The sequence below is a fragment of the Pinus tabuliformis genome, chromosome 3_2 (assembly GCF_031772625.1).
Source record: "Pinus tabuliformis cultivar Carrire ecotype Pingquan chromosome 3_2, CPIR1, whole genome shotgun sequence".
Taxonomy (NCBI): domain Eukaryota; kingdom Viridiplantae; phylum Streptophyta; class Pinopsida; order Pinales; family Pinaceae; genus Pinus; species Pinus tabuliformis.
Genome location: NC_142302.1, coordinates 1,137,790,728 through 1,137,812,195, shown reverse-complemented (window position 1 = coordinate 1,137,812,195; position 21,468 = coordinate 1,137,790,728). Strand labels below are relative to the sequence as shown.

At 40.1% G+C, this 21,468-nt stretch overlaps 1 pseudogene; it reads left to right on the top strand.

Moving 5' to 3' along the window:
- Window positions 1-3,419: 3,419 nt before the first annotated feature.
- The window catches only part of LOC149184720 (uncharacterized), a 113,850-nt pseudogene continuing 95,801 nt past the window's right edge, over window positions 3,420-21,468 (top strand).

Below are 21,468 nucleotides of genomic sequence, written 5' to 3'. Positions count from 1 at the left end.
CGCCGAACAATCTCTAGCTCGCTGCTCTGGAAGATTCTAGATCACGAAGCTTCTCATCCTCTTTGGGAAAATTAACTTTTTGGATCATCGCAGGTATACAAGTAAACAGAGTGATGCCATCGTAGGTCAAGTATAATACAATAGACAACCATTGTGGTTTTTAGTCTCATAAGGGCGATGATTCTCAAATTAGGGTTTAAAAGCTATTTCCTTCAGGGGAAGCTCAAGGCTTTTTCCAATCAATGTCTTACGAAGGATTTGAGATGCATATATGCATGATTACGCTACATAATGGTCATGTATTGAGCACTTCGGGGTATGTCAAGATAAGTGCAGGAGGTGTGACAAAATAGTGTGTAACAGATGCCCCCTAAAGCAAAGGCAGAATGGGGGTGATGGCTGATATGCTTTACGAGCTTTTGCAAGGATGAGGGCAAACACTGTTAGGAGACCTGCAAATCAAGGACACATATACATATACCTATCTAATATCAAAACATGAATCTACAGTATGGACGTAGCCATCCGAATGATAAGGACTATATGAAAGTATCCATGTCATGGGCATAGCCATCCAAATGAAAAGGATCATTTGTAAATCTAAGATCTAAGGTAAGGATGCATCCATCCAAGATAGAAGGATCACTATAAATATAAAGTACAACATTATGGTCACAACCATCCACATAACAGAAACATGTGTAGAATCATCAATACCACATAACTCCATGCAGCCTAAGTCATATCAGACAAGACTTAGGGTCTTTCACTCCATCCCAACCCAATCAAAGTATGAATTCTAACATGTGAATGAATGTGTTGAAGTCGAACATCTAGAAAACCGCCTGATTACTAGCCAATGATGTGGACCGTTAACAAGAATGAGAAAAACCACCAACAATGACAATGGCTCTCAAGGTACGATAGTACAATCCATGAATGTGATAATGAAGCTGAAGTCAAACACTCATGGAATCACCCAATCGAAGGCCAATGATGAAAACCCATTGTCGGATGCGAAGAACTTGCCATCAAGGTATGTAAGCTGTAAGGTACTAAAAGGGAGTTTCTAAGTCATCTTCCTGGATATTGAGTTGAATTCGACAGGAAGTGACTCATTGAAGGAGGGCAATGATGAATCCCCCATTATCGACACGAAACAAGGAATAAAGTGGAATGAAATGAATAAGATCCAAGACTGTAACAATGGATCAGAAAATGTATAGGTAAATAACTGCATATAGGACTTCTCTTGAACACTGGAAACATGACTCCGGAGCATGGCAACATTTGACTCATTATAGGACTAAAGGTCATGATGAAAAAATGGAATAGTCAAATGAGAGGCAAAAACGGATCACCCAAACCCAAAAGGACAAGTGACTGAGCGAGGATCTCCCAAACCCGACACGAAAGCAGAAGAGTGTCATGTTCAAGAGTGACATGATGCCTATACAACGGATGTTTCATTTTCATTTTCCCCCGCTATTTCTAGTGAGTACCCCAATTATGTTTATCAAAAGCTTGAAGGGGGTAGCATATGCTCGTCATGTAAGTTCATTCTTCGAATGAATCCATCCTAGTACGTTTTACGAGTCCTAGGAAGGAGAAAATCGGTCTCATCATGGTGACGAGTCTTTCATTGTAAAATTTTAACGAGTCCAACATAAGAATAACTCAGTATCTTTTTTACATTTAAAGAGTTAAAAAGAAATGAAAAAAGAAAACTCCATCATGTCCCTTTTAGTAATTTTTCCCTCGAACCCGAAAAGGTAGAAAACAATATTCGAGAGAACCTCTTTACCATGTCGACCAAGGTGTACCTTTTTCATAAATAGTCAATCTCAGCCTAAAAAAGGGGTAAATGTATACCGAGATGACATCAATTCATTTAATTTAACGAGTTCGAAATGAAAAGCACCCGACGATCTTTTCATGTTTCGAGAGTCAGAAAAGAGATTAAATATGACTCTCGAGGGTTCCTTTTTTGTTTATTTTTAATGAGTTTGAAAAAGATATGAAACAAAAAATTGTTTTCAATCAGTTGATAATAATCACATGTTCGCCAAAAATTACCTGTAATTGCACAAGGAAATTCACTCATCACCAATATCGAGAAATAATAATAAAATATTAATAAATTTTTAGCAAAAATGAACTCAAAAGTTATAAATAGGCCATAAGTAAAAATATTTTTACTATTTCACCAAAATAAGTTTTGAGAGTGCATTTGTGCCCTATTTTGCTTGATTTTCAAATGACCAGTGTAGAAGATCCAGTGCATCATTCCTCGAACCGTCTTCAGCAGGTAAGAGCTTTGTCTATACTCTTACAATTCATTGTATTTTTATACCTTTTAATTCAATTTTTGCTTGTCAATAGGAGGATTTTTGTTTTTAAACCACGCGGGAGATCATCATGGGTGTGCTCATCAGACCCACAATAATCACTCCTGAGCCAAAAGGCCCTATCGATGGCATCGCTATGTTAATAAAAACAAGTGTGATGTTTCTGAGGCGGAATTTTTTGAAGGAAAAACCCTCTTTAAAGAAAAAATTCTCAGTTTTGATCCATGAAAAAGTTTCTAACTTGTGTTTAATGATGTTTTGCAAGAAATTTCTACCACCATGGTGATAGAATGGAAAGAATAGGGCCATGAGGCAGAAGACCATCAGGCAGCCCAAGATCCTGAATGTATCAATGCTCTGAGGAACTGTGGATTACTTAAGTTCTTCAGAACTACAGGATTGAGAGATCTAATGGAGTTGTTGTATTTGATCAACTTATGGGATGTTGACTAAGAACTCTTCATAATCAAAGACCAAGAGCTAGTGTTGGAGGAAACAGAAATTTATTTCATCACCGGATTGTCTAGAAGGAGAGAGAGAGTCCAACTCTTTGGATCTCTTCCTGGAGGTGAGAGTATGAGTAGTCTTGTCAGGAGACATTGCCCATGTTCTCAGATGACCAAAGGTGGGAAAGTGAAGATAGAAACAGTCACTAATCATCCCCTGAGAATGATTACGTTCACCATAGCTCAGGTATCTAGCATGCAAGCTCTTCACGAAGCCTCAAAATCACAATTCTGATATGCATTAGATTGTCTGACTCCCATAGTATTCAACTGGTGTGGGGGACTACTAGACAATATGAAGAGACAACTAACCAAGGGTAAATGAGGGAACCTGAAATAGTTTGGTTTTGGTTCAATACTGGTTACTTTCTTCCTAGAGCAAGTGCCTTTGTTTTGGAAAAAGTTTACAGACGTACCAGATCCTGCCCCCTAGGATCTAAGGTTAGTGTGGTGGAGTGAGCTCATGCCTCGAGGAGGAGGGGGCCAATAGATGCATTTCCCTCCATAGTTTTTCATTTGGCTACATCGCCAATTACTTGTTGTGGATGATTATGCTTATGCCGACATGGATTTCAGATGGGATCTAGATCTACCTCTGCCACCAAGAGAACAGTGGGATACCGCGGGTAAAACTTGTTTTTTGATTTTTTCAAGTTTTATGAATTTTTTTGTAAAAGTGTAACTGAGATTTAACTTGTGATAAATGTGCAGATGTTGGACCAGAAATACCACCTGGCATGTTGCCAATAGCACGGCGAGCAGCCCATCAGATAGTAGGTGTTGATTATGAGGAAGGGGCAGACCCCTTGGTAGAGATGGAGTGCAACCTGGATGTGATTACCCGGGGGATACCAAAGTATGTAACTGTAGGTTTTAACCCTGTACAGAAATTACCTGCATACGAATTCTAAAACACAGAAAATAAACAATGCGAGAGCATAACACATAAAACACATATACACAGAGATTTTCCCCTGGATCCCAAAACCGAGACTACCAGCTTGATTTTTTCATTATGTTCCTTTCAATGTTACAATACGTATTTATACATGCCTAAGCATCCAATACCATGGACCGAAAAACTATCACGTCCAAAACCATGGACCAAAAACCATCGCATCTAAAAACATGTGTGAAAATCATGCACAAAACCATAGGGGGGTCCGCCCAACCTAACATAGGGTCCAAAACCAAAATTTTTCGGGGTGCTACCCCAGACCCCATAAAGTGGGGTTATGGGTGCCCCTCAAACCCCCTATGACCTCTCCCCCTCTAACCCCCGGTTAACTACGTGGGCTAGTTGTGGAAAGAATATAACACAACCCAACATCCCACTTGTTGTTTTCTTTCCACAGGGGGCCACAAGAGAGCTTAGTCATTTTTCTAGCCTTGAAATGCCCATTTTCTCTCTACACCAAGAGAATTTCTTAGAGCTCACAGATTTTGTCAATGCATATGTAGTATTCTTCAGAGTGTCCACCTTTACTAGCAACACCTTTTTGTCTTCTATCATATCCCTCACAAAGTGATATTGAACATCAATGTGCTTTGTCTTTGAATGATATGCAGGGTTCTTTTCCAAGAAAATTACACTTTGGCTATCACAGTCTATCCTTATAGCTCCTTGTACTAACCCCATACTTGAACACAATCTCTACAACCAAACTGCTTCCTTACTTGCATGAGTGGCTGCCATGTATTCTACCTCTGTAGTTGATAGTGCCACTACAGATTGTTCCTTACTCATCCAACTGACTGCACCTCCAACTAGGTTAAACACATACCCACTTGTAGATCTTCTATGATCTAGATCTCCAGCCCAGTCTACATCAACAAAGCCACGAATATCCAACACTCTGTCCAATCCTGGTCTTCATTGGTAGCACAAACCATAATCACTAGTGCCACACAAATACCTGAAAACCTGCTTCACTGTTGTCTAGTGCTCCTTTCCTGGTTTTGACATAAACCTGCTCAATACTCCCACTGCATGTGCAATGTCTGGTCTAGTACAAACCATTGGATACATCAGGCTACCGACTGCACTTACATATGGAACATGGGACATGTCCTCTTCCTCTTCTTGTGTCTTGGGACACTGTTCAGCAGATAACCTCACACCTACAGGAATAGGAACCTTCACCAGTTTACTATCCTGCATATTGAACCTCTGCAATATTGTCTCGACATACTTGCTCTAGTTTAGCCAAAGCTTCCTCTTTGCCTGATCTCTTTTAATTTCCATGCCCAAAATATAGTTTGCAGCACCAAGATCTTTCATGTCGAATTTGGAGGATAATTGGGTCTTCAAATCCTGGATAATTTCTTTATCATTTCCAACCAACAACATATCATCCACATACAAGACCAGATAAATAACACAGTCACCAATTAATTTCAAATACAAACAGTGATCTGCTTTGCTTCTGGTGAAGCCAAGTCCCCATATAAATGTATCAAATTTCTGATATTACATCCTTGGTGACTGTTTTAACCCATACAAAGACTTCTTTAACTTGCATACCAGTTCTTTCTTACCCTTCACCGAAAAGCCTTCAGGTTGCTTCATGTAGATTTCCTCTTCTAGATCCCCATGAAGAAATGTTGTCTTCACATCCATCTGTTCTACCTCAAAATAAAAAGTTGCTGCAACAGATAAAAGTAATCTAATAGAAGTTACCATGGCAACAGGAGAAAAAATATCACCAAAATCAATTCCCAGCACTTGGGAATAACCTACCAACTGAGCTTTGTATTTCTCCACCTTTCCTTCTGCATTTGTCTTCTTCTTGAACACCCATTTGTTGCCAATGGGTTTCCTTCCATCCAACAACTCCACCAGATCCCAAGCCTTGTTTTTGTGCAAAGATTCCATTTCATCAACCATGGCCTCTTTCTAGAGTTTGCCATTCTCTGAATCTACTGCTTCCTTCATAGTTCTGGGATCATCGTCAGCAATAGAAAAAGAAAAAATTGAATAGAAAGTAGATGGACTATACCTTTCTAGCTACCTTCTTTCTCGAACTGATCTTCTCAGACTCAGAGTTTGTGGCTCTTCATCTTCTGGTTCCTCCTCTGCTGTAGAGTATGATTCTTCCTCCTTTAGCTCAAACTCTATCTTCTCAAGTTCCTTTGGTTGGGCTTCATTTTTAATAATATCTTTCACCTCTCTAAACACCACATCTTGGCTGTACACAACCTTCCTTGTTACTAGATTCCAAAGCTTGTAACCATTTAAACCATCCTTATACCCAATAAAGATGCACTTTTCAGATTTACTATCCAACTTGGTTCGTTTCTCCTTTGGAACATGTACATATGCATCACATCCAAATACCCTTAGATGTGAAAGAGAGGGCTTCTTACAAGTCCATACCTCTTGTGGAGTCTTATCCTCCAACGTTGATGAAGGTGACCTATTGACCAGGTAACATGCACTATCCACAGCCTCTGCCCAGAATTCTTGTCCTAACCTGGCACCACTGAGCATTCTTCTTGCCTTTTCCATCAACATCTTGTTCATTCTTTCTGCAACTCCATTTTGCTGAGGTGTATATGGAGTAGACTTCTGCCATGCTATACCACACTTCTTACGAAATTCTTCAAATTCCTTGCTACAAAACTCTTCACCATTATCTTTCATCAGCACCTTTATCTTCTTCTCTATCTGGTTTTCCACCAGAGCCTTAAATTCTTTAAACCTGTCAAAGACTTCAGATTTATTCTTAAGGAAATATATCCATGTATTCCTTGAGAATTCATCTATAAATGGTACATAGTACACAGACTTACCCAGTGATGGAACCTTCACAGGTCCAAACACATCACTGTGCACAATTTCTAATATTTGTTTCACCCTCTTACTACCGGAGGGGAAACTCACCCGATTCTGCTTCCCATATACACAATTTTCACAGAAATCAAAATCTAGGGAGCTATTACTCAGACCTTCTACCATACCTTTACCATGAAGTATTCGAAGGCCCTTCTCTCCAATATGTCCAAGCCTTTGATGCCATAGCATGGTCTTCTCTCCAGAGACCACTAGATTTTCTGCTCCACTTTCAGGAACCACAGAACTGTTGCACCCACCAAAAATAGTGATACCTTGCATCTTGTACAGAGTTCCAATCCAAACTCCCCACATCAATACCAATGCTTCGAGAACCATCTTGCAAGTATCCTTCTCGAACACTGTTTTTACACCTGCATCATCCAGCTTGCTTACAGAAATCAGATTTCTGGCCAATGCAGGAATATGTAGAACAACTGGAAGTGTTCTAACTCTTCCACCTTGTAATTTCAACTTTACTATTCCACGACCAACGATTCTAGCCTTCCTATCATCCCCCAAGACGACATCACCACCATTGTATTTCTCATACTCGCAGAACCACTCTCTATGGGGAGTGAAGTGAAAGGATGCACCTGAGTCAATCAACCATACCTCATGATCTACATGTGTACTTGAAGAAGGCAAGTACACATCCCCACCTTCATATGAGGTGGTTTTCACCTCTATAGAAGGAGCATCATCATATCCCTTTCCTTTTTTAGGAGCTTTAGATTTACAGTCCCTTTTGAAGTGGCCTTCATTTCCGCATTTCCAACACACCACCTTTACAGGTTTTCCTGGAGATTTAGATCTCCCTCTAGATTTAGATCTCCCACTGATGACTTATTCTTGTTTCTATTCTGGGACCGTCCTCGTATAGACAAGGCATCACCATTCTAGCTCTCCATATTTTTCCATCTCATCTCCTTCGTCAGCAAGTTTGAGACTATTTCATCAAACTACAAGGCAATTGCATTGCTACCTATTGCAATAACCAGACTATCCCACGAATCTGGTAGAGAACACAACAAACTGATGCACTTATCTTCATCTGAAATTTTAATATCAACAGATGATAACTGACTTACCACAGTATTAAATGCATTCATATGCTCTGTCACTGAGTCTCCATCTTTCATCCTCAAGTTATACAGCTTTTTCCGTAGGAATAGTCTAATCACCAGAGACTTAGATTGGTACAAAGCCCCTAACTTGTCCCACAAAGCCTTTGTCGTAGCTTCCCCTGATACATTCATCAATACTAAATCTGAGACACACAATCGTATTGTTCTCTTTGCCTTTCTGTTATCGGGAAAACTAGTGTCTAAACAGAGCTGCTAGTCCCACTAAGGCTGGTATCTACCTTAGAAACAAACACACTAAAAACTACTTTCGTTTTCCTTTATGAGAAATAGATAAGAGAAGAATAAGGAGACCAACCTCTGTCTTGCGCTTGGTTCCTTGCTTGATTCCTCTCTCTTCTGGTAGGTCTTTTCCACTCGCTTCCTTGTCAACCCAGCTTCAAGGAGTACCTGTAGAATCAAAGCAGCATAACACTATCCAAGAACATAGATCTATTATCATAAACAATATAGGATCATATGTACATTGACCACACATGCATAAATCATCAATCATACAAGAATGTGGAGGAAAACTTGAATAGCTTTATTGATAATCAAGAAAGAGCAAAGAGGATTACAACCAATTGTTCCGACCCATCATCATCCTCTCAGCAAGAAACCCCTTCTTCACCTCATGAAAAGCTTAGATCACCCAACACTATGATATTGCACCAAGAAACCAATAGCACTTCCTTACAAGATACAAAATTCCAGCCTCTAGATCTCTGGGATGAGGGATCCATATATAGATGTCTGCAAGGGAGGTGAGTCATCTTTTGAGATTTGATTAGTGTCTTCTCTCTGATAGTTCTTGATTCCAATTGGATATTGATGATCTCTTACTCATCCCTGGTCGAATTCAGAGAGGCAAGTGTCACAGGAGAGGTTTCTGGAAGATTCCATGCTCCTCCACCTTGAGGATTGACCCTGCCATTTGTCCCTTCTCGCCCATCGCACCCCATAGAAGGGCTTTTTGACATGCACCGCACCTACTGTGTGTATTCAGGTGGGATGCAACGCACTTTGCCTATGGAGTAGGTGAAATGGTCCAGTTTTGACTAGTTCTGAGTAGTTTTTCATGCAGAACTTCTGGGAGATGTTGTAATCAGTTGACCTTGTTCTTTTAGGGGTTGGAACAACACCTTTAGGGACTTATGAGCCCTTGGTTTATGGAAATTTATGCTTGGGGTTGCAGTGCCCAAAAATGTCTATAACAGTTGCCCCCTAAAGCATGAGGTCATTAACCTTTTGATGTTGGGTGAAATGCTTTATCATGAGGATCCGAAGTTTTTTCGAGCTGGAAGGCGACCTGTAATAAGATACAATACAATAAATTATATTCATATTATTTTCATGATCTAGCTGAGGCGGGCATTCCCATGCTCAGCTTTATAAATTCATTTTCATGTACATAGGACAGACAATCGTCTGAGTGTAGACTGATGATTCTGGTAGAGCCATCATCCCTTAGATTGGATGATTATCTGTGCAGCAATGATGTACATTTGATGTCTTTATTTTCCTGAATATATATCGCAACCCGGATGGATGAAACTAGATCCGGGGTCTTCAATCTCGTTCGATCTTCACTCAAAGTACAAGTCGATCCATGTGAGAGATGTTCTGGAGTCGAACATGGAAAGACATCACCTGATTACCATCCAATGATGTAAGCTGTTAACAGGCGCGAGAGGAATCACCGATAATGATAATGATCCTTAAGGTACTGCAGTACAATTCACGTGGTGTGAATAAGGGACTTGGCGTCGAACACCACGCAAAATCTTTCGGTCGAAGGCCATTGACGTAAACCTGTCGCCGGAAGTGAGAAACTTGCCATTGAGGCATGCAAGCTTCAAAGTACTGAAAGGGTTGTTCCTAGATCGACTTCTTGGATAATGAGCTGATGTCGACAAGAAGTGATCTGTCATAGGAGGGCCTTAGTGAATCCCACATCAATGACACGGAATGGAGCAAATGATTTTAATGGAGGTAAAAACGATCTGGTGATATACGGTTCAGGGCGGCGGTCATGAAAGAATGGAGTGAAAATGTATTGTAGTGGGTGAGACACAGGTGAATTCTCTGCGCGACTTCTCTTGAACATATCAACGACACTGACATGATGGATTGGTAGCATTAACCCCAAATGTGGATGGTGTGATGGAACCAGGGTGATGTGACCAGTGAATGGAACAACCCAACCCGACTCGGATGCGGAGTGAAAGTGTCATGTTCAAGAGCGACTTGCTACCAACAAAGTTTCTTCAAGTTTCTTCCCAATTTTTCCCCAGTCATTGCTGACCAGTACCTCTTTATTTTTGTCAAGCTTGAGGAGGATAACATATTCTTGTTCTATAATTTTCCCTTCGCGAAAACCCATCGCTATGTTTTAACGAGCCTAGCGATAGTGAAATTCATTCTTGTCTGTTATGGACAAGTTTGTCGCTATTAGGATTTAACAAGTTTAACGACAAAGATAACTCGATCCTTTTCAATTTTAGAGAGTCTGAAAAGGGACGTAAAGGAAACTCCAAAAATCCTTTTTCATCATCTAATCCCTTAAGTCCGAAAAAGTATAAAATAATACAAAAGGGATGAATTTTCGATAATTTTAACGAGCCAAACAAAGCAAGCGCTTGATCCTTTTGTGTAATAATCCCTCAGGTCCAAAAAATTAAAATCTAAAGGAGGGATATCACTTCCGATCACTTTAATGAGTTGGAGAGGCTAATGGCTTGGCAATCTTTTCATATTTTATGAGTCAGTTGAAAAGAGCTTAAAGTAGACTCGTTTTTCGAAGAACGAGTGATAGATTCGAGTAGCAGCTGATTCCAGGTAAGGTTTGGAATTTTCCAATCACAGCAGTGTCACAAGGATAGCTAACAAGATCACTCTTCGCAGTTGTTCCTCAAAAGGGGTAAACAATCAAGTGGAGGTGAATGATCGGCCAATACAGAGTGGAGGTGATGATGAGAACACGACCAAGGCTTCAAAGGCTGAAGTAATACATTCACAATGGTTATTTACCGGAATATGGTTCATTTTTTAATGAGCTTAAACGCGGGGGGAAACACTTGATCATTGGTTATGTTTATTTTTTAATGAGCTTGAATTCTACATTAAAACTGCTCAAGGCAAGTTTATTTTTTAACGAGCTTGAACCCTGTGGTAACATTGCTCGTGGCTAGGTTTATTTTTTTAATGAGATTGAACCTTGTGGTAACACTGCTTGTGATAAGTTTGCATACCCCTAGCATAACGATGCAAATCGAGGTGCGTGCCCCCCAAGATTCATTGCATTCAACATGGTGGTTGGAATGAAGGTTTACCTTTGAGATCTTTGAAATACTCGACTTGGATTTTACGAGATCATAGTCAAAGACTCGATTTGGAAAGGGAGTTGTTTCATTCTTTAACGAGGTTGACACTAGAAAAGAACTATCCTCAGAATCCACCATATTTATAGTATTTGATAGAAAATAAAAAACTGAAGGATGATTAAGGTTTTCAGAATAATCTTCATGGTAATTCGGAAGATGGGAACGATGGTGGTAATCTTCCCATGGTGCCCCGTCAATCATCATTGACTGAACAATTCCTTCGTCTGTGTAATGTACATGCAACCAAGGATCTGAAGAGGTGCCATATTTCTTAGACCTATCTATCCAAACACTCGATGAGCGTTGATTCAGGTCTGCTTCCCATGCCAAAAACATTGATTGCTAAAATATTTCTATTGGGCTTGGAGGCAATACCTGCGTATGATCCGTGTTTATATCGTTTTCTGAGATCTTTTGAATTGAAGATATCATATTGAAGATTCCTACCGATGCTACTTCCGCCAGATTGATTGGAGGCAGAAGGGCAAAAATCCCCATTAATATAGGGTCTTTTAGTAGGCCTACTCCGATATTTTGAAGCGTATGGGGGCTTCCATGGATCATTGGAATGCCTCCCGTAACTTGGGAACTATTCGGGAGAAATGTTTGTTGGTCGACGATCGTAATTCCTCCTTGAAAAGGAAATGCAATCTTCCTAAAGTAGGTCAACACAACTGCAGCCATAACATATATCCATGGTCTTCCCAGCAGGATGTTGTAATCGAGGTTTCCGTCGATTACTTCGACATCTATTTCTACTGTTTTCCCTCCTAGTTCAACTTGCAAGTTACTTAGAATATCGTATGGGGTATACGTTCGTCCGTCAAATGCTTTTAATGTTGTCGAAGATCGCGACAAGGTTGGAGATCCTAAAGTTTTCTAGCAACTCATTGACATAATACATGTAGATGCCCCCTCATCAATAATTGTTTGATGAACAGTTTTGTTGAGGGCTTTCACTTGAATGAGGAAAGCTAGTTGAGCTGGTAACTGAGGACCATATCCTTTATGATTAAATGACACAATGTTAGAATCCTTTGGGTCTATCCCACCGATAGCTGATAATAAAGCCTGCTTTTGGGATGGGCAATTTTGCAGTACCTCAAGTGTTGACATAGCGGATGGCGATTGGGCCAGATCTTCCACTATATTATAATGTTGTGCTGCTTTGGCACAAGGATTAAATGTCGACTTGTGTACTACTTCCTTTGGCGGTTTTATTGTTAGCTCAGGAATGATGGGCAGCGCAACTTCTGTTGAAGTTGTTGTTGAACTACTAGGTTGATCTTTATCCTTGTTGTTCGACAGCTGTGGATTCCCGTAATCTTTGTTCCTTGTTGATATCAAAACATCATTTTGCTGTTTCGAAACTGACAACATCAGTACTTGGGACGGGGAAGCATTTTCACTAGCAACCAGATTTGTTCCCGGATTTGGAAACGGATCAGTCAATACAGCCGAGGTTTTTGAATTCTTGATGAATCTTTTGAGCTCAGCCTTATGTGGACAATCTCTTGTCCAATGATCGTCATCACATATTATACATGGATTTTTTGGTTTCCTATCTCCAGGAGGGTTTGCAGAAGATTTTTCAGGTGATGATTCCTCCTATTTCTTCTTCTTCCCTTTGTTTTTCTTCTTGCCTCCCAGTTGCTTGGTTTCTTTGCCTTTATCTGTTGAGAAGGCATTTACTTCTGAGGCGAGAAGTTCTTCTTTTGCATTCTGACTGGAAATCTTACGGGCCTTTTTAGATGTAGCCTTTGTCGATTTCGTGTCTGTCGTACCAATCACGCCATCGCCGGCATGAGAGTCATTGTTCGATTTAGGAGGAGGGGGGACAGAAAATTCCGGTCTAGGAGCGTTAGGGATTTTATCGTAGAGCGTGCCAGACTGAGTATAAATCAAGTCTAAATATTGCACACGAGCAATAACTTGCTCTTCGGTGATGACTCCTCCTTTTGCCACATCTTCTGTAATGGAAGGTAATAAAGACTTAATAAACCATTCAGCTAAAAGTTGATCAGGAACATACATTTTTACCATTCTACGATGACGTCGCCACTCATGAATATGATCGAATATGTGAGTGGCCGTTGTTTGCTTGAAATTGGTAAGAAGTTCTGTTCCCGTTTCGTACCTTATCGGTAACTGAAAATTTGTGGCTAGTGTACTGAAGTTGTCAAACGAAGCTTTGGGTAACTTGATATACCATTTTTCTGCCAGACCAATTAATGTCCTCTAAAAAGGTGAAGCCTAATCGAATCATCGTTTAGGGTTCACCACAGATGAAATTTCATCACATGATTCGACGGGTCTTCACCCGGATTTCCATTAAATTTAGGAATATATGACGGAATTTTATGCGGAATCGCTGGCCACAAAGGGGCGTAAGCAATTGGATCATTTGTTAACCTATTTAGATCCGGTAACTCCAAAGTTGCCATGAAGGGTAACTGTTGATTCAGGATTGGCGAAGCATACCCAGGATATGACGGAATTTCCGGAGCAGTTGGTCTTTGCATACCAGCATAATGCATTTGATGTTGGTAACTTTGGTAAGGTTGATGGGCATAACCATTGTAGAACGATTGATTTTGACCGTTTTGAATATACGGCTGTCCACTATTTGCAAAGATTTGTTGCTCAGATCCTTGCTATACTTGTTGGAATTGCGTTCATTGGTATTGCACCAGCCATGGTTGTGAAGCCATGTGTTGTTGTCCAATACTGACTGTTTGACCAAGATGAGGGGCAATTGTACCCGTTTGGGCCTGTGTCACTCCACTAGTTGGCAATTATGGTTGAGTCGTAGGGACAAGAGGCTGTTGCATTACCACCTGAGAAACTTGAGGTTGGCATACAACATGCAATGCTTGTACTTGCAACACCATCACAATAGCTGGCGTAGTCGGTATATTAGACATAGGTAAGCATTGTTGCATCGAATATACAACTCTTGGTTGTTGAGGTAGTATCGGCACCCAACCGCTGGATGTAATTCCAGCATAACCTGAATTTTGTTGTGAACTCTCATATGGTTGTCCTCTCGGAGGAGACAATGAAAGGGTATACTTCCCCCCATACGGCGGTAATCCGGTACTTAAAGGAACTGTTTGCCCTTGAGGACCCGACTGCCCAAATTGACACCCTGAAGGATCAATTTGCTGAGACTCAACATAAGAGTTCCCGGATACTATTCTGGATGAACAAACAGGAACGGACCATACTGTCAAAATAGCCCCTGAGTGGGCCCCGTCTAGCGATTGAGAGCTAGTTGGGACAGATGGTATGCCGGCAAACATTGTAGGAGTGACAGCAGGGAGTTCTGTCGTCGCTGTGTCGAATGAAACAGTCCTATATGTCGACGGTTGTTCAGACATTTCTACTCTATCCAAAAGATTACCTAGCGATTCTACAGGAGCTTCTGATGGCGGTAGACTAATTTCTGACGAAGAAGGATAAAGAGTGATCCCGACTCCAAATCGCGATGGAGTACTCGATGGAGGATCCTCCACAATATCTTCTATAGCAATCAGACCAGGTGGAAGAGGAAGACTGTCAGGTCTGTAAAATATTTCTAGTGCCGAAAAAGGTATAGAATCTGTAGCAACAGATGTTTGGGGAATAACACCCTCCGAATCAGCTGTAGATGGAGCTGGTTCAGTAACACAAGTGTTTACCTTCACACTAGGATCAGTTCTACTGTCCTTTGGTGGCTGCTGAACTTCTTCTGTAAAGGCAGGGATACAATAAATGTTTGGAGTAACTGGAGTCTCCGATGGTGTCGGAACACTTGTTCTAACTTTACCAGGGGATTTGGAACCAGTTAAACGAGTTTGCTTTGTCTGTAACAGTTTCGACTCTGGAGACAAAGACGGTTGACTCGTAAGCCTCCGCGAACGACGGGGTTTCAATTGACTTTCTTCCACGATTGCGGATTACTCGATCAACTAAAAATCAAGGGGAAGTATGTTTCCGAATTAGATGAATTTTAGATGCTTTGACACAACTTGTTTTTTAAATTTTTAAGAGTCGAGAAAAAACAAAAGATGACTCTAGTCGCCTTCGATTTTAATGAGCCTAAAGTAACAAGTGCTCAGATGGACCTTTTCCATTAAGGAGTCTGAAAAGGAACGAAAGGGACTGCTCTGGAAGTCTAGACAGAGGGATTACCAAACCAATCGCAAAATTGCATAATACTTTTTATGGTACGACAGTCAATCTTCCTGAATGTTGTGTTCAGTGCATTGTGATTGATAGGGCAGCAGACACGGCTTCCTATGGATAAAGGATAAAGCCTATTGTGGTCTCCCAAAATATACTCGACGGTACGTGGGAGCACAAGTCCGTACTGGCACTTATCGTCTTAAAGTGGAGGAATCACCCAACCAACAGTGAAAACAACAGTTACCAGGCTTTACGACGCCGAAATACGTCTCTAGCCTAGACTCCTAGATGTTGTGCTTTAGGTTCCAAAGCGTTTTTAGATTCATTAAATTTATTTTATGGTTGATCTTGCTTAAGAAATTTGCCTTTCAGGTTCACCGCGTGATGTAGATGTACAATTCCTAAAATGCAATCTAAGATGATAAACAGTTGTTTAGTCTTTTTTCTGCAATGAAAATCCTAGCTACTAAGGAAAGAGAGATGGTGTTCTTTCAACAAAGAGCACAGAGCACACACTATATGCACTATCCTAAATCAAGCCAACAAATAGTCTAAATGCAAATGCACATGCATGTATTTGTTTTCATCCTTCTTAATGTGTGAATGATAAAAAGAAAGCTAAGTGCAAATCTGAATTATTTTCCAAAGCGACAATTACTAACAAGTTTATTTTCAAAACAAAATGAGGACAATGGCGACACTTTGTTATTTGGAATTGAAAACTTGCTTTCAACAATTGGAAAACAACTAACTCAAATCAAATATAAGAGTAACAGTGTAATCGACTATCAAGAACAATCAGATCCTCTTCTATGACTGAAAACAACACTTGTGACACTTCCAAATCAAGAAACGACAGTACAATTACGCTACTTCTTTATAAATGAGAACTAAAAATGACTCAAAAATACATAAAAACATTTACAGTTCTTTGCACAATGGAGGTGGAATAACAGCAAGGAAATGGGTTTCAAATAGAGGTGTACTGACTACAGGCAGCAAAACTCCTTAATAGAGCTGAAAAGAGTGAACACAGAAACCAAAATTTAGGAACAAGGCCTTGTCTGATCAGCGCACCTGTAACACAGTGAAACTGAAATGCAACGCACCTACTACACTCGGGAAGTGCGATGCATTTGAAGTTCACAGAACAGACAGTGCGCTAGACCAGGGACGAGACTTTGATTGGGTTCCGGGTCAGAGTTTGCAGTCCATTTCAGGGATTTAGGCCGAGCAAGTGGTAATCAGTAAATCAATCACAGTGGTAGATCTAATGAGGTTACTAGAGCCACCACGAGGGCAATTAGAGAGCTTGTAAATCAATCGTTTAATTCATAAACAAAACCCGGAGATTGATTGAAGCAGCGTTGATCTACTTTGCACTTGCATAGAAAATGCAGTTCGAAGGCTAGCTGGCTTGACTTCAGGCTTCGTCTGTAAGTTTATAAAGTAAACAAATGTAGATGAAAAAACAATCTACTTGCTCCCCAGTGGAGTCGCCATTTTTTTATCGGGAAAACTAGTGTCTATACAGAGCTGCTAATCCCACTAAGGCTTGTAGCTACCTTAGAAACAAACACACTAAAAACTACTTTCGTTTTCCTTTATGAGAAATAGATAAGAGAAGAATAAGGAGACCAACCTTTGTCTTGCGCTTGGTTCCTTGCTTGATTCCTCTCTCTTCTGGTAGGTCTTTGCCACTCGCTTCCTTGTCTACCTAGCTTCAAGGAGTACTTGTAGAATCAAAGCAGCATAACACTATCCAAGAACATAGATCTATTATCATAAACAATATAGGATCAGATGTACATTGACCACACAAATGCATAAATCATCAATCATACAAGAATGTGGAGGAAAACTTGAATAGATTTATTGATAATAAAGAAAGAGCAAAGAGGATTACAACCAATTGTTCTGACCCAGCATCATCCTCTCAGCAAGAAAGCCCTTTTTCACCTCATGAAAAGCTTAGATCACCCAACACTATGATATTTCACCAAGAAAGCAACAACACTTCCTTACAAGATACAAAATTCCAGCCTCTGGATCTCTGGGATGAGGGATCCATATATAAATGTCTGCAAGGGAGGTGAGTCAGCTTTTGAGATTTGATTAGTGTCTTCTCTCTGATAGTTCTTGATTCCACTTGGATATTGATGATCTCTTACTCATCTCTGGTCAAATTCAGAGAGGCAAGTGTCACAGGAGAGGTTTCTGGAAGATTCCATGCTCCTCCACCTTGCGGATTGACCCTGCCATTTGTCCCTTCTCACCCATCGCACCCCATAGAAGGGCTTTTTGACATGCATCACACCTACTGTGTGTATTCAGGTGGGATGCAACACACTTTGCCTATGGAGCAGGTGAAATGGTCCAGTTTTGACCATTTCTGAGTAGTTTTTCATGCAGAACTTCTGGGAGATGCTGTAATTAGTTGACCTTGTTCTTTTAGGGGTTGGAACAACACCTTTAGGGACTTAGGAGCCCTTGGTTTATGGACATTTATGCTTGGGGTTGCAGTGCCCAAAAATGTCTATAACACTTTCGATCCAACTTCTTTCATTCTTCATCAGACACTACCGTTGGTTTAGTACCCAGATCTACCGCGATCCACTGATCTTTATCCACCAATAGATCCTCCATCTTGAGTTTCCACAACTCAAAACTCTAACCATTAAATTTCTCGATCTCTATATTTCCACTGCTCTCCATCTTCTTTCACCACCAGAATCGATCTTGCAGATATCCCACTGAATAGGGTCTACCACAGACCCGAGCAAAACCTCCCAGCAACAAAGGCGTCCCCTTGAAGCCAAAATAGCTCTGATACCAAATGTAGGTTTTAACCCTGTACAGAAATTACCTGCATACAAATTCTGAAACATAGAAAATAAACAATGCAAGAGCATAACACATAAAACACATATACACAGAGATTTTCCCCTGGATCCCAAAACCGGGACTACCAGCTTGATTTTTTCATTATGTTCCTTTCAATGTTACAATACATATTTATACGTGCTGAAGCATCCAATACCATGGACCGAAAAACCATCACTTCCAAAAACAATGGACCAAAAACCATCGTGTCCAAAAACATGTGCAAAAATCATGCACAAAACCATAGGTGGGTCTGCCCAACCTAACATAGGGTCGAAAACCAAAATTTTCCAGGGTGCTGCCCCAAACCCCATAAAGTGGGGTTACGAGTGCCCCTCAAACCCCCTGTGACCTCCCCCCCTCTAACCCTCGGTTAACTACATGGGCTAGTCAAGGAAAGAATATAACACAGCCCAAAAGTCACCATAGATGACGTGCCACTCAGATGGCAAAGGCACACCGTATGAGTGTCAGTGATACTACATCAGTTATTAGGCTGAGTGACCAGAGTTGTCTCATGCTACCGTGAGCATCGTGCAGGTTGATTGTATTTCTAGTTACTTTTACACATTTTGTAGGGTTTGAAAGCCAAGTGTCTCGGAACACTTTATTTTTTGAGATTTTGATGTAAAAAATCTAAGAGACGCGATATATATAGATATATATACATGTTTTATTTTCTACTTATGTGTTCATGTATTATGATGGTGTGATTGGTTTTATAAATTACAAAAATGTCTATCAAGAACATAGTTTGCTAATGCATTTGTTAATGTATTCACATTGCATGGAATATGTTGATATGTGATAAATAAAAATTTATTTCCAGTAATCAAACACGTAGATACATACGAAATATCTGTGGATTTCTTATCAAATAATGATTGTTTAACTATAACACAATGAGTTGTGAATCTAACTTGACAACTAAATCTCTAATGCCAAGAGTAATTGTTTCTGACAATAGTTCAATGACTGCACCATGTTCAGCAATATTGTTAGTTGTTCGACTGAGGCATATACCTTGTAAGTCAATCAACTCACCATCATAGGACATTTCCTTAGGATATACCCTGTGGGTATTGGTAATTTCTGAATTGAGTCTAACCATATCCACCAGGAATAATGGATTGGCTAGGTTGGACATAAGCTCCTGTGTGTGGAGTGTAAGATGGATTGACCAAATCTTGCGAACGATATGGGACATAAGCATGTTGGAGCAGAATATGAGTCGTATAAGGTTTTCGATACTAGATATTACCCATCCCGGATGGACCAATAGGGTTAGGAATACCACCAGAAAAAGTTTGATTGACTCCAACCATGTGAGATTGTAATCCACTCACATGGGTTTCACTTGACACAAGAGGGATATTCAGATTTTCCCCCCTAGGTGGTGGTACATTTTGTCCACTTGATGGAGGGGTGGTAGAACTGATTGAAACCTGACCTGAAATAGTCGGTTGAACCGGAATGGATGGTATAGGTTGCGATGGAATCGTAGGTTGAATGAGAACTAACATGACAACAATTTATACAGAAATTTGAGAGTTTGCATTTGGAATAAACAAACCAGTAGTAGGCATGGCATTTGAAGATCAAATGGGATTTTGATACAAATATGAAGCACTAGGAGTTCCTAAAACTAACTGGGCTAAGGTTGTATAACCAAGTGGAAACATAGGCCCACTGGTTTTAGGAAGTGTGTGAGATGGGACTCTTCATGTAAAAGGAAATCCTTCTGGAGGAAATTCATACCCTTGTTCATCATTGACATGAGGAGTATGAGTAGTGGAAACTTCTAAATGACCCAGAGAAGAGGTTGGGATCTCACCTTCTGAATCCATGGGTGGAAACAATTGGTGAGGACGAATCCGAGAAGTATGAGGAGATAGATCCAAAGGCACACCAGGATGATCGTAAGTACTGTAAGGACGCTGAGGAGATATCACAAGAGGGTCGAATAACAGGTTCAGTAGATATAAGACAAATCTTTGTCAATCTCAAGGGTTTCTGGATAAGATTCTTGAGGTGACAAGGAACCTGAAGGTGGTGGACAAGAAGAAAGGGGTTGAATGCTTGGGACAATCCCAAGTTCAAAACCTTGAGCTTCAAGTGACTGAGGAAGTTTCAGGTGAACTCCTTGTGAAGACCCTTCAGTATCAAAAAACAAAGGGGAACTTTGGGGTGAACTCAATGGTTCAACCACGATGACTTTCTCTCAAGAGTAGAAAAAGGAGAGGAGATTCATTGAGGGCTGATTAAAAATAAAATTTACAAGGATTTACTCAATATTGGGCCAAGAAGAAACTGCATGGGTTCGACATGTTATCATTGACAGTTATTTTTAGAATTTGAAACAAAAACTTTTCCTTTTCATGTTTTAAGAGTCAAGAAAAGGACGAAAAGGTGACTCTAGTCGCTTTCGTTGGTTTAGTGAGCTTTAAAGGACAAGTGCTCGATGATATTTTCAAGTTTAAGGAGGTAGAAAAGATCGAAATGACTACTCAGGATACTCTAGGCAAAAGGGATTACCAAGTAACTGTGAACTGAAATATATACCTTAGAAAATAAATTCACTAAGGACTTGACGTACGTGCAGGCAATCTCCTTGAATGTTGTTTTCGGTGTATCATGTTTACAGGGCAACAGACTCAGCTTTCTATCGATAAAGGTTTTCAACCTATAAGTGTCTCCCTTTATATACTTGACGATATGGGGAGCACAATTTCATGCTAGCATTATCTAATGCAAGAGTATTGTAAATAACAGTTGTTGAGTTTTATAGATGTCGAAACATGTCTCTAGCCTAGACCACTAAGTATGAGCGTTAATGTTTCAAATGCTCCTTAGATTAATTGAGGTAAATTTTAAGTTTATCTTTGAATTAAGTTTCATTTTTTAGGGCTCAATTATGTCACTTGTTCCTAGAATGAAACTAAATGATGAAAATGAAACTTTTCATTCGATGAAGGCTATTCTAACAAAGGAAGAGAAACAACCAATCAATGCATCAATACAATTTTTCAATGCAATAAGTAAAAATGAAATCTAATCTTTCATTCTACTAACAAATGCAATGCCGTAGAAATGAAAATATTTTCCTTTTCACTGAAGATGCAATAATGATCTTCCTTTCACTTTAATGCAATCAATGCAAACTTGTGAAAAAGAGCAAAAGAAAATGTAAACAATTCACTAATCATGGAAATCTCTTTCACT